The 13,349-nt window shown below is 39.6% G+C and overlaps 1 long non-coding RNA gene across 1 annotated transcript in view; it reads right to left on the bottom strand.

The window, feature by feature from the left end:
• LOC130355641 (uncharacterized) overlaps positions 1-13,349 on the bottom strand; it is a 127,598-nt gene that overhangs the window by 75,562 nt on the left and 38,687 nt on the right. Inside the window, exon 6 of the long non-coding RNA XR_008888604.1 lies at positions 3,408-3,533. This is a non-coding gene — a long non-coding RNA (uncharacterized LOC130355641). The remainder of the gene's footprint in view (positions 1-3,407; positions 3,534-13,349) is intronic.

Below are 13,349 nucleotides of genomic sequence, written 5' to 3'. Positions count from 1 at the left end.
TTCCTGTTAAAGTCTCAAAGGCCTAGATACTGTAAAAGGACAGCCAAAAGTACAGACCTGCTGCTGGTCTAGACAAATACTGTTAAACGTAGTGGAGCGCATTTTACCGCCCTCATAGGTGCATACCACATACGTACATCTAAGTGTACGTATGTGGTATACGTATACGTGTATTATTTTGTTCCTGATAAAGGCTTAAGGGCCTAGTTACTGTAAATGACCAACCAAAAGTCCACAAAAGTTTTTCATCAAGCGTGATACCTCCGTTTGCTCAGGCCCTTTGACCACCATTCGGCAGCGGAATGACTTCTGGCTCTCCACCTTATGGGACCCTCGCTTCCGGCACAAAATGGGGGCCTTTTTTAAACCCAGTGAGAGGGAAGACAAACTGACCTACTACAGAGACATCCTATGTAGTCAGTTGGCTGATGCCTATCTTTGCCATCGTCCATCCTCTTGCAGGTCTGACTCGGGGGGACCTCTGCGCTCACCTTCCACTGCCATGGCTTCTGGGGAGACGGGGGGTGGCAGGAGCAGTACCCGCTCCATCAGCAACAGCCTGAGTCTACAGTCGCTGATGAGTACCTTTCTTCACCGGCATAGTGAAGCAACTCATTAGCAGCAGGTAGACCTGGAGCAAGACCAGAACCAGCAGGTGATGGCCTACCTTGACATGCCCATGCCAAAACATCTTGAAGATCCGCTGGACTTCTGGGCAGCCAAACTTGATTTGTGGCGGCAACTAGTAGAGTTTCCCCTGGAAAACCTGTCCTGCTCGGTCAGTAGTGTGCCATCAGAGTTGCTGTTTAGTGCGGCGGGCCATAGTCACCCCAAGGAGAACTCGTCTGTCACGAAAAATGTGGAGAGAATGACCTTTGTGAAGATTAATCAGGCATGAATCAGCCAGGATTTCAACCCACCAATGGCTGATGCATCAGAGTAGATTGACCATGGTGCCACACCAACGCTTTACATATATGGATAGTTCAAAACAGATTTAAGGCGTTGCTCCCCAGTTACACACATTCCTCCGCATCAGACCTTTTTTCACCCACCTTCATCACCGGGTACTGGTTTTGCCACCCACCTCACCACTTTCAGGACTCCTGATGCTGCTGCTGCCACCTCCAGGCTGTCTCATTCTGCCATCATATGTTCTCCTCATGCTGCCGCCACCTCCAAGCTGTGTCATTCAGTCACCATATGCTCTCTTCATGCTGCCGCCAACTCCAGGCTGTGTCATTCAGCCACTATATGGCCTTCTCTTGCTGTCGCCATTTCCAAGCTGTGTCATTCTGCCAGATTATGGTCTCCTCATGCTGCTGCCACCTCTAGGCTCTGTCATTGTGCCAGTTGATATATACATTTTTTTTTTCCTGGATAACCCCTTTGAGATACAAGTATGAGCTTTTTCACTGCAGCCACTTCTAGCTTTATACGCCCACTTATCCAGTGGCACAGAAGCTGAATGTGCTCCTGTTCAAGTTGCTGGTACTGCAGTCCCTCCCTTTTCAAGTGGACATTCAGAGTATGGGGGTGCGCTGAGAGGCAGGGGCCGGAACAGGTGGTAGCTCGCCTTGCGGTGGACCGCCAGCTCGATGCTCGCCATAATGGGTAATCAAAATTTTTTCATAAATTCTAATTAAATGAAATAAAAATTACATAAAAAATCTGCCGCATCCAGATAATGATTCTAATAGCAATGCATTTAATCTGCATGTCATACTGAATAACAGTATTATTTCACTAACACAGCACACTCCCTAAGCGTGTTAGGACAAGGCAAAGGGTTCTATACCCCTATTGAGCCTCTCTGTAGGCCAGAAATAGTCAGTTTTGATAGCGATTCGCCATTAAGAAATTCTGACCGAAACACATTTTTTAAAATGTCGCTAAATTCTGGCTGAATGGAATTTTTCAAAAATGTGCTTATCTCCAAATATAGCTAATAGTCTTCCAATGAACAATAGGAAACAGAAATAAACAGACAATAACCAGAAATGTAAAGGCAGACAAATGCAATACAGAAACCAGGAGGGGAAGAAGAGGAAGGAAATGGATGAATGGCTGCACATAGCAGGGTTTATAAATAGATATAGCTGTCCCGTGTGTCAGCACCTGCATCACGAGTAGTCGGAAATGCAATGGCAACATCAGTTTTCTAGTCTTGTACATCATGTTTCTGGAATCTGCTCTTCAGAAAATAATAAAGATTTACTGAACATGGATAGCAAAATGTTAAGTGTTTACATTTGCTGCTCATGGCATTTCTGATTTATATTAGATTGTGTTACCATGTTCAGCTTTTTTTCATGCAGTTTCCGAGCCAAAGGTAGAAACTGATGATATGAGGCATATGCCTCTTAGTAAATCTGGCAGAAAGTAATTGGGTGGAGAATTACTAAACACACCAAAATGCCACAGTTATTAAACCTCCCCCATTGTTCTTAAAGGGGTACTTCGGCCCTAATACATCTTATCCCCTATACAAAGGATAGGGGTTAAGATGTCTGATCGCGGGGTCCCACCACTGGGGACCCCCACAATTTGTCATTCAGCGCCCACCTTTGCGAGCTCTCCGCAGCACTACTCCGGCCCCGGCCTCCCAAAGGTGGGTGCTGAATGACAGATTGTGGGGGTCCCCAGTGGTGGGACCCCCAAGATCAGACATGTTATCCCTATCGTTTGGATAGGGGATAAGATGTATTCGGGCCGGAGTACCCCTTTAAGAACAATGGGGGAGGTTTAATAACTGTGGCGTTTTGGTGTGTTTAGTAATTCTCCACCCAATTACTTTCTGCCAGATTTACTAAGAGGCATATGCCTCATATCATCAGTTTCTACCTTTGGCTCGGAAACTGCATGAAAAAAAGGTGAACATGGGAACACAATCTAATATAAATCAGTATACATACAATCAGATTTTTAGATGTCATTTTAAAATGCAAAGTCAAAGACAAATTTTTTTTTTATATGTGGCTTATTCCTTTAAGTAAATCCTGTGGCACTGTCCTTGCCCATTGTAGAAATGTCACATATGAGGCCAACCATCCTTGGTGTGAGCAACGTAAATCACGTAAAGCTGCAAAATGTTGCTTTAAACAAACCTTTAAATTACCTCCAGTTGAAGATCTGCTAAGAGCCTCAGGCCTCAGTGCATCCACAGCATGAAATACGCTGCAAATACGCAACGTATGACCCTACCCTAAAGGTATGTTTACACAAACCAATTTTCTTTCAAACTCGCAGGCTCATTTGGAAACTTTTCAGACCCTTTCTCTTTTTTACATTTTGTAATGTTGTGGCCACATTTTCCCCTATCATTCTACACTTAAAGGGGTTATCCAGTGAGAAGGGCATTTTCTACAACTTTGCCCACATAACAATGCATAAAAAAACGTACTTACCTCCAGCTCTCCAGTGGTGCCTCCGGTGTCCTGCACCAGTCCCTCGGCTGTGCTCCTCTTCGTGATATCAGGGCCCAGAGTGTCACACTGCCCCTCATCCAACCATGCTATGTTCCATCTCAGACTCTGCAAAAAAGAATAGTATTAAATCCCCAAGTCTAGGTGTGTAAACCTTCTGGAACAAGTTCAACGTTCTGGCAACATTTTTTTATCAGAATTTTCGGACAGAAAATTCTGCAGTGTGAAAGGGTTAACAGATAACCCATTCACCCCCATATTACTCTCATGCTGCGAAATTTCTGACTGAAATTCAGAAGTGGAATTCCAGTCGGAAACTCTGTAGTGTGAACCCGGCCTTAGGGGTCTAAATACTTATGTGAATAGAATATTTTAGTGTTTTCTTTTCAGTAAAATAGCAAATATTTCACACATTCTGTTTTCACTTTGTCATTATATGGTATAGAGAGCAGAATAATGGGGGGAAACGTGAGTCTTTTTCATTTTCGCACAAGGCAACAACAAAACAAAATGTGAAAAACGTCAAAGGGTCTGAAAATTTTCTGAATTCATTGTATATGACGTAGAACATATAATCAGGAAATAGAGTGATTTATTTCATATTTCCAAAAACTAAACAATCTATGCAGAGGTACAGCACTTTCTTTTTGCTGGTATTTGTTTAAATGCCGTTCTGCAAGACCTTTTTCTCATTTTTGCTTCCTGAACCATGAATAAATTCCATGACTGCTAAAGAAAGGCGGCTTATGCATCTGTGCCAGCAGCTGTGAAGACAATTTTATGCTGCCATTTCCAATAAGTATAAAAAAAACATTCACAGTGCACAAATGAAAACTTGTGACAGTGAGAAAACGTACTGTTAGCCACAGGGGATGGGAAGACCAAAGAATGCTCAAAAAACCATGCTATTACAGATCAGCTCTGCTGAACATTAAATGTCACAGATATCATTTTAAAAGGAATCACAGTTGGCGTTTTTCATTTTAAGAAAAATAAATTAATGAATTACACATGTTCTGTATCACTTGAAAACGGCGTTTCGTATGTCCACAATAGTGCAGGAATAAAATAGAGGGATAAGATAGAACCATTTATCTTTCATTTTGCTCAGTTGAATTTACCAATTTCACAAAGAACATAAATTGGTAAAAGTATTTAACCATCCATTTGGGAAGGTTTGAGTAATGGGGACATTTATAAAAGCGACTGAAATCTGATTCTTTAATTCTCCATTTTGGTAGAGGTCTCCTGTTATTGTATATGTGTCATATTATTAGATAAGGAGAACTGCGGAGTACCGAAAACAGAATCTACATGTATAAATATTTATATATGTTCCACCATAACTTCCAAATGACTGTATGTATTTTAATAAAACTTGGTACACATGTTACTTATATATCAATTAATAATATAGTTGGGTTAAATTAACCCAAACCCACCCTCTGATGCCAGGGTGTTTGTTTGTTTTTTCTCTAAGGTCTATGCAAACCTATAGGACTTCTGGTACATCTCGTGATCACATTATTTTCGGACAGCAGAGATTGCCCAAGACTTTTAAGCATCCTATCTACTGTCCGGCAGCCAGGTTCAGAGAATAGTTAGTGTAAGTGATGGAATATGACAATAGGATATGAGGTAAGAATGTGAGGATATGATATGAGGTTGAGATATGAGGTCTGGATATAAGGATGGGATATAAGGACATGATATGAAGTCGAAGATATGAGCACATGGTATGTGGATGGCAAATGAGGTCAGGCTATGAGGATGAGATATGAGGTTGAGAAATGAAGACCCAGTATGAGGTCAGGATATGAGGATGAGATATGAGATCAAGATATGAGGACCCAATATGAGGTCAAGATATATGAGGTCAAGATGGGATATTAGGTCTAGATATGAGGTCGGGATATGAGCTCAGGATATGAGGATGGAATATAAGGGCAGGATATGAAGTCAAAGATATGAGGACATGGTATGAGGACAGGATATAAGGTCAGAATATGAGGATGTGCTATGAAGTCGGGATATAAGGATGGGATATGCGGACCAGATATAGAGGTTTATTTACTAAAGGGATCCTGTCTCTTTTTTGTTGGGTTTTGCGCCCAAATTGTGTAGCTCGTTCCATGCGACACAATTTGTGACCAAAAAAAACCCTCCATTTTACAAAAAAAACAACAACCCCGGAAAGGGGGCGTGGTCACAATATAAAGTGGGTGTGATCCAGACAAAAGGGGCATGTCCCCAATAGTTTTTAAAAATCCCAACATATTTACTGAGCTGAGAAAAACCCGACAGATCGGAACAGTTGTGAAAAAAGCAAAACGTAGGGAAAAGTGCAAAATGTAGGGAAACCTTAGTAAATATCTTGGGAAAATACCTGTCGGAAATCAAAACCCACAAAGAAAACTACACTCCACTCTTAGCAAATAAACCCCATAAAGTTGGAATATGAGTGTATGATATGAGGATGGGATTTGAGGTTAGGATAAGAGGACATGATGTGAGGTTGGAAAACAAGAATGGATATGAGGACACAATATGAGGTTGGGATATGAGGATGGCAAATGAAGTGGGCATATGAGGACATGATATGAGGATGGGATATGAGGACAGGATATGAAGACACGATATGAGGTTGAGATATGAGGATGGTATTTCAAGATGGGATTTGAAAGTGGGATATGAGGATGAAAGTGTCATTGCTGCTTTTCCTCTCTCACAAGACTTTGGGGGGGGGGGAGGGGGAAGACTAGATAACGATAGGTACTCTGCTAGTACATTTATTCAGTGGTCCCTCAACATACGATGTTAATTTGTTCTAAATGAACCATCGTTACTTGAATCCATCCATCGATACTTGAATATGCTGAGGTAACCGTGCAATAATAATAGACAAAGTTATACTCACGCTTATGCTCCGGACCGTCACTGCTGCCCTGTATCATCACTCACCATCGCTGTCATCACATCGTTGCGCACGCCGCCCCTATTGAATGATGGGACGGCGTGCATGGCGACAACGAAGGAGAGCGATGGCTATGCAGCGGAGCATGAAGAGGATGGTCTGGAGCGGCGGGGACAGATGAGTGACACTCACAGGGGCACACGGGGCACATTAAAAGGCTATCTGGCGGCAGCTGAAGCAGTCTGCGCTGCCAGATTGCCGTTTATGCGCAAGAGCATTGTATGTTGATGCTGCCTTTAACATACAGTGGCCTCTGAGAGGCCATTGTATGTTGAAATGATCCTATGTTGGGGCCATCGTAAGCCAGTGGGGTCACTGTATAGAAAAAATTTATTGAGATATGATTTATTACATACAGATGTGATCACTTCTACCTCTCCCTGAATTTAGTTAAGGACTCCAATTTCTCATGGTAAATTCAACACATTATCACAACATCCTCAACAGACTGTAATCCACATCACAACCACTGGGTGATCAAATTTAGACACATAGTCCCTCATTTACTAAGCTAAAACCCATTCATTTTTGTTGGGTTTTTCCAAGTTATTTTGGTGCATAGTGTCTCAGACAGTAAGCACAAGGACAATTTGACTAAGCCGACATTGCATTGTAAAAAGCCAAAAAAGGGGAATGGTTTGTCATAAAGGGGGCGTGACAGGGTGAAATGGGGCATGGTTTTACAACCCAACCTATTTACTATTTAATTCACAGAGAATACTGTGAATAAATGGCTAGGAATTTCCACTTAAAAATTGCTGGTCTTAAAATGTTCCTGACTTGTTAATGTGTTAATCTCCATAGTAGAGTGGAATCCTACAAGTCGGAAACAACATTTCAGACTAGTAAAAACCCGACACTCTTAGTAAATGAGGCCCATAGTGCATATACAGTAAATCATATTTTTTGATCAGCAAGTCACTTCATGTTGACACATTTTAGGTTATGTTGAGCAATGAGAAAAGGTAAGGAAGGATACATTTCTGTATATTACTGCAAAGGTTGATAAAAGATAAAGTTGTGCACTTCAATAAAACAAATGCCTGCCCGGTTTAAGCTTTTGTAGTCTTTTGTTTCAAAAAAGTTATTTAAGAATTGTAATACATCACAACATGTGAAAGGGACATATATTGATTTGCTTTTGACAGCAGCAAGAACAGCCAAAAAATAACTTTAATAATGGCATACATTGATGAAAATAGGAGCATAAATCATTATCATCTGGTCATCTGGAGGATGTGAGTGATGGCTTCGTGCATCATGAGACATGTCATCCTAGAGTTTATAAACATTATCTCCTGACATTCTGGAGTTTTATTACGGAGATGGCTGTTCGGAGGCAATGATAAAGCAGGAAGCTCATCTCTGCTCCATCCAATCAATCAGGAAATGAAGTCAAATTTCAATTTACCAACTCGGAATCTAAATGTAATAGTAAAGTCTCATTTTAGGGAATGCTTTTAATACAGACGACTAATGGGAGTTCACAGAACAGTAAAAGTACTAATCTCAGCTCCCTAGAGACTCAATGAATATCTTACAATTAATTAGAGGAATAAATCGCTAAAACCTTGTAGCACTCCGCATTATTGACTTCTAATTGGAGAAAGACCAAACTGCACTTTTTTAATTGTGTTGGCTCCATAATTGAATACTTTATCTACAATGTAAAATAGATTAGAAACATTGCATTACTCCATTAGATCATCCTGTAGTTTTATCCTATAGCTGTATTTTTATTGCGAAAGTTAATGCAACATTAAAATCAATGGCTTGATGCAAAGCAGTTGTTCAGGTATACTGAACACAATGTTATCCAATTGTAAACCCATTATGCAAAGGGCCTTATAAACAAGCCAAATATGCAAAATGCTGACCCTGCAAGTTGCCGATGATTAGTAAATGTAGCCAACGACTATCTGTAAACCTGCTATTGGTTAGATGAGTATTTAAAAATAAATAAATAAACAAATAAATATATATTTAGATTTATGGCAGGGGCTTGAAAAAATGAAAGGAAGTGATACTCAGCTCCACCCCCCCCCCCCCACCAATCTCCTGCAGCTGACATTTAGTTGGTCCCAAGTCCCCACATGTTTCTGTGACGTGTCATCCCCACAGGATCTCCGCTGCTCAGCCAGTCACTGCCTGCATTGGTGTGTTGCTTTGGCCCATGATTGCCTGAGTGGGGCAGTGTGGGGATAATGTAGGAACACAGAAGAGAAGGTGAGCAGGAACTGTGATGTTTAATGTCAGATCTCTTTGGGTTAGCTATTGTATACCTTGCTATTTTGAACATGGAAAATGCTCAATTGGAAGGATAGAGACGCAGTGGTTAGCTTTGTTGCCTTACAGCACTGGGTTTAAAATCAAACCAAGACACCATCTGCATGTAGTTTGTATGCTCTCCCCATGTTTGCTGGGGTTTGCTCCAGTTGTACCAGTTTCCTTGCACACATCAAAAGCATAGTGAGGTTGTAAATCCCCATATGGACTGCATAACACTTTGGAATAGGTCAGTACTATATGAACAAAATACATTTATTAATAAATACTGACAGGCTATACAAATAGTTTACCATCAAAAACCGCCAATTGCATAATTTATGCAAAATGTGGCAATCTTTATGTAGCATAAACAAGCACATACATGTTTAAAATTATAGAAAACAAAAGAATATAAAAATAGACATGAGGCACAGAAGGTGGCAACAACAGAAAAGAGAGATGATACAGCACAATGGAGCAGCATAGAATACAGGATAATACAGCCCAAAAAATATAGTAATATATTTGTAAATACCCAGAAAATACATCACATAATGCTGTGGTTCAATCCATAGTAGGCAACAAGGAATATAGGACAGATTATACATATTATTGAGGGTTAAGAAGTGGTAGGTCTTTGGTAGCATGCATGGCGGGAGCCGTTGTTTCTTAACATGCCTGTTTGAGTGGTAATTCCTCAGTAATATGTGTAATCTGTCCTAAGATCCTTGTTGCCTACTATGGATTGAACAACAACATTGGCCCTCATTTACTATTCTAAACCCGACTTGTTTTGTCGGGTTTTTTTTGGCGCATCTTTGTCTGCGACATGTCGCAGACATCGTGCGCCAGTCTGCGACACGTTGCTACATTTTTTCCCGACGGACCCGATGTGGATTTTCCCAAACTCGAAAAAGGAGCGTAACCCGACATTTCTGAGCTTTACCACGTATTTACAAAGGTTTCCAACCCCGAATTTGTTGAATTGTTGTGGATTATTTCCTGACAACTCAGAGGAGTTGGAAACCAAAACCTACAAAACCCACGTGCAACAATCAGGATGCGACATAATAATAAATACCAGGGGAAAAATACTGTCGGGTAAGAAAGCAAGATAGACTTACAACCTGATTTTCTAAGTAAATGAGGGCCATTATGTGATGTATTTTCTTGGTATTTACATGTATATTACTATATTTATGGACTGTATTATCCTGTATTCTATGCTGCTCCATTGTGCTGTATCATCTAACTTTTCTGTTGATGCCACCTTCTGTGCATCTTGTCCATTTTTATATTTTCTGTTCTATAATTTTAAACATGTATGTGCTTGTTTATGTTAAATAAAGATTGCCACATTTTGCATAAAATACGTATGCAATTGGCTTTTTTTGATGGTAAATGTGTTTATGGTAAGCCAGTTGCACTTTAGGCATACAGATGTTTTTTTGGAGGTTTGCAATACAAATACTCTTGCACCACATTCATGAACATTGCGCATGCCCTATTGATGAATTTAGCACCATTTTAGAAAAGTAGTAGATGATATTGATACAACAGTGGCACCCAGCGCAGTTCTTAAAATCTTCTCCTTTTACTGACACATTAAAACACTGTGCACTGACAGATGTTTTTCCATAAACTTTCATAGTGCATATTATAAGATTAAAAATACAGCCCTTTTTATACCGATTTTTTACTTATAATTTTATGGTGTGTAAACCAAGCCTAAAAGATGCAAGCTATTTGGTATGTTATTATAATTCATATTTCTCAGATTGGGGCTCTACAGGAAGAGTTATAAAAAAAATTCTAAATGTACCTGACACTTCTCTGATATGGGTTTCATTGCTTTATCTGCACTGTGCATATGACAATGATATGGAGAGCAGTAACCAAATTGTTCGTAGGCGGCCGACCATAACGCCACCACCTGCACTCATTCTCTAACTAAAATACTGCAATTTTCCAGTCGATTTTTGTATTATCTCTTATTCTTAAGTGCAGCTGTCCTCAATCTTTAGGAGTTCCACTTAATCCACTGTGAAGCTGGTTTGATAAAATACAGACATGCTATAATTTTAGGAGCAGTGCATACTACTTATAAAGTATATTATTTCTAAAGAAAACTTGAACACAACAGCCATTTTGATAAGCTGTATGAAGAAAATGAGTGCCATCTGTTCCTTTTCAAGTGTTTATAACCATCACCTCACATTGCTCTTAAGTGCTAGATTTTTTCACCTTCACATACCGCGGTATTGCAAAAGACTTGATTAAATGATTTTGTAACAGAAGAAAACAAAGCCGCTCTATGATACGGCAATCTGCAAATATTGTAGCATATGCATATAAGCAGAAGGTCACATGTTGTAGGGACGCTGTACTACTTTAAGTTTACGGCTCCATCTTTAAACCTGTATATTAGAAAAATGCATTTTGAGCAATTCTTTGTCTGTATTGATGGCTGGGGTTATTTACATTCCCTGCAGCTGCTCTCCCAGTGTCATCTGCAGAATACATGGGAAATTTATGGTAATAAGTCTTTACAATATGGATACATTAGGAAATGTATCACAATTGAAACAAAAACTATCTGTCAAAAAGAAAGAAAAATCAGACACATTTTAGTCTCAGACAGATTGATAAATCTGGGCCATTGTCTTAAAGAGGTATTACCATTTTAAGTAAATAAGGCTTAGTAAATGGATCATGGAAAACTTAGCAAATGTGTAAGTGACTGAACAAAGTGAGGGCTACTGTTCAACTCCTTCATAGATTTGTCTCAAACTTAGCATAAGAACATATTAGGGCTGGATACACAACCCTATTCAATGTGGCTGAAATCAGTCAAGTAGAAGGGGATAACTACTTCTTTATACAAGTAAGCCTATGTGCTGCTGTGTCAGATCAGCCCACTATTATTGGTAGTGATTGTACGTTGGTTTGGTCTACAGTTTGCTGATGGACAATTGGGACAGTTCATTGGATCAGTCTATTAATGTTGGTAGTGACTGTGACATTAGTCATTGGATCAGTCCATTTATGTTGGTAGTGACTGTGACATTTGGTCCACAGTCAGCTAAGAAACAGTTGGAAGTTAGGGGGACAAATCCCATAAACAAATAGTTTTAAAAAAAATGCAGCGAGATGAGCAAAACAATCTGAAGAAGAGATGACATAAGCTATGTTATCAACCATAGGCTTAGATTAGACTAATACTTAACTGAGCTCCTTATTTTATATAGAACATATTTAAAGGAAGTGAACTACTAGTATACATGTTTATCAAGCTGTCTTATAATAATTTGTGGGGCTAGAATTAATAGACAAAACCCCAGGAGGAGTAGATCATCTAACACATCTATTACACCGTGAGGCATTATGGATAATTAAACTTGATGCTACTGGCCCCCTGGGGTTAAATAAACTAAATGATTTTTCTGCATTTTTGTGAGTCTGCTATTTGTGTTTCTCCTTTGCCTATTTTGGTTTTAAACTTTATTTTTTAAATGCGTTTTTTCACTATTTTTGCACATTTTGTTAATTTAGGACACAATTCACATGCTGTCTATTATATATATAAAAGCGTTACTACCATTGGGAGGAGACGCACACGCTTGGCTGGAAGAAGTGTCTGCTGACGCAAAACTAGTTGCCACCCTCTTGTGTGCCCCTGTCTCGAGGGCGGCTGCTCTCACTCTCCGCTTCATGGAATTGCCTTTCCTCCTTATGCTGCTTTATCTTTCTTTGGAATAAAGATCTACAATTTCGGGGCCATCGCTGTGGTGAGTGCGATTAATTTCCATTTCTTTTTTCTCTGAAGTATATAGGTTTATACACTAGCACTATTTGTGCTGAAGCCGCACTGCCCTCTACCCCTCTCATAGCAGCAGGTGTTGTACATTCCTCAGCAGTGCCTGGGAGCTATTCTTCTCTTTTGCTTATGTGTCTTATAATTAGATTCTCTTTGATGCCCATAGCAACGAATCACAGCTCAACTTTTAATTGAGAATAGCATTATAAGAAATGAAAGCTGAGCTGTGATCGGTTGCTATGAGCAACAAAGAAAAAGGTGTAGAGGGTATTGTGAAAAGGTAGTAGGCTTTGTGTGTCCCACATGTACTGTGCCTCATGTATACTGCAATACAATAAAGCTACAAACTTTTATTCAGTTATCGGGTGAGTGCCACTTCTGCTTCCTTTTATGTGGATATTTGTTAGATACATTCCTGGAACAAAATAACATTAATGCTTATGCAGAATTATAAAACTACATCCCTTTCCCTTATCCCCTTACACCCTTCACTTCAATTCCCTGGTTGGACTTGATGGACGTATGTCTTTTTTCAACCATACTAACTATGTATTGTCATCATTGGTCCATAAAAAATACTGCCCAAGAAATGAATATCTTATTTCAATTTCTCTCACTACAATTTACCATTGTGCATATGGTAATATGTGTATCTTTTTTATATTTACTTTTTTTGCATAACATTTTTTTGTATGACACAACTATCTTATTCTAGTAGAATTTCATGCATTTTATAGAAGGCTTTATGTGCCTTTTACAATATGATTTCAATTCACTAAACCTGTTAAGGGCATTGGGGGAGATGTATCAAAAAATCTGTCTAAAGGAAAAGTTGCTGAGTTGCCCATTGCAACCAATCAGATCA

The sequence above is a fragment of the Hyla sarda genome, chromosome 2 (genome assembly GCF_029499605.1).
Source record: "Hyla sarda isolate aHylSar1 chromosome 2, aHylSar1.hap1, whole genome shotgun sequence".
Lineage (NCBI taxonomy): Eukaryota > Metazoa > Chordata > Amphibia > Anura > Hylidae > Hyla > Hyla sarda.
The sequence above is the reverse complement of the archived record's forward strand: the minus strand, read 5'-3'. Positions and strand labels throughout refer to the sequence as shown.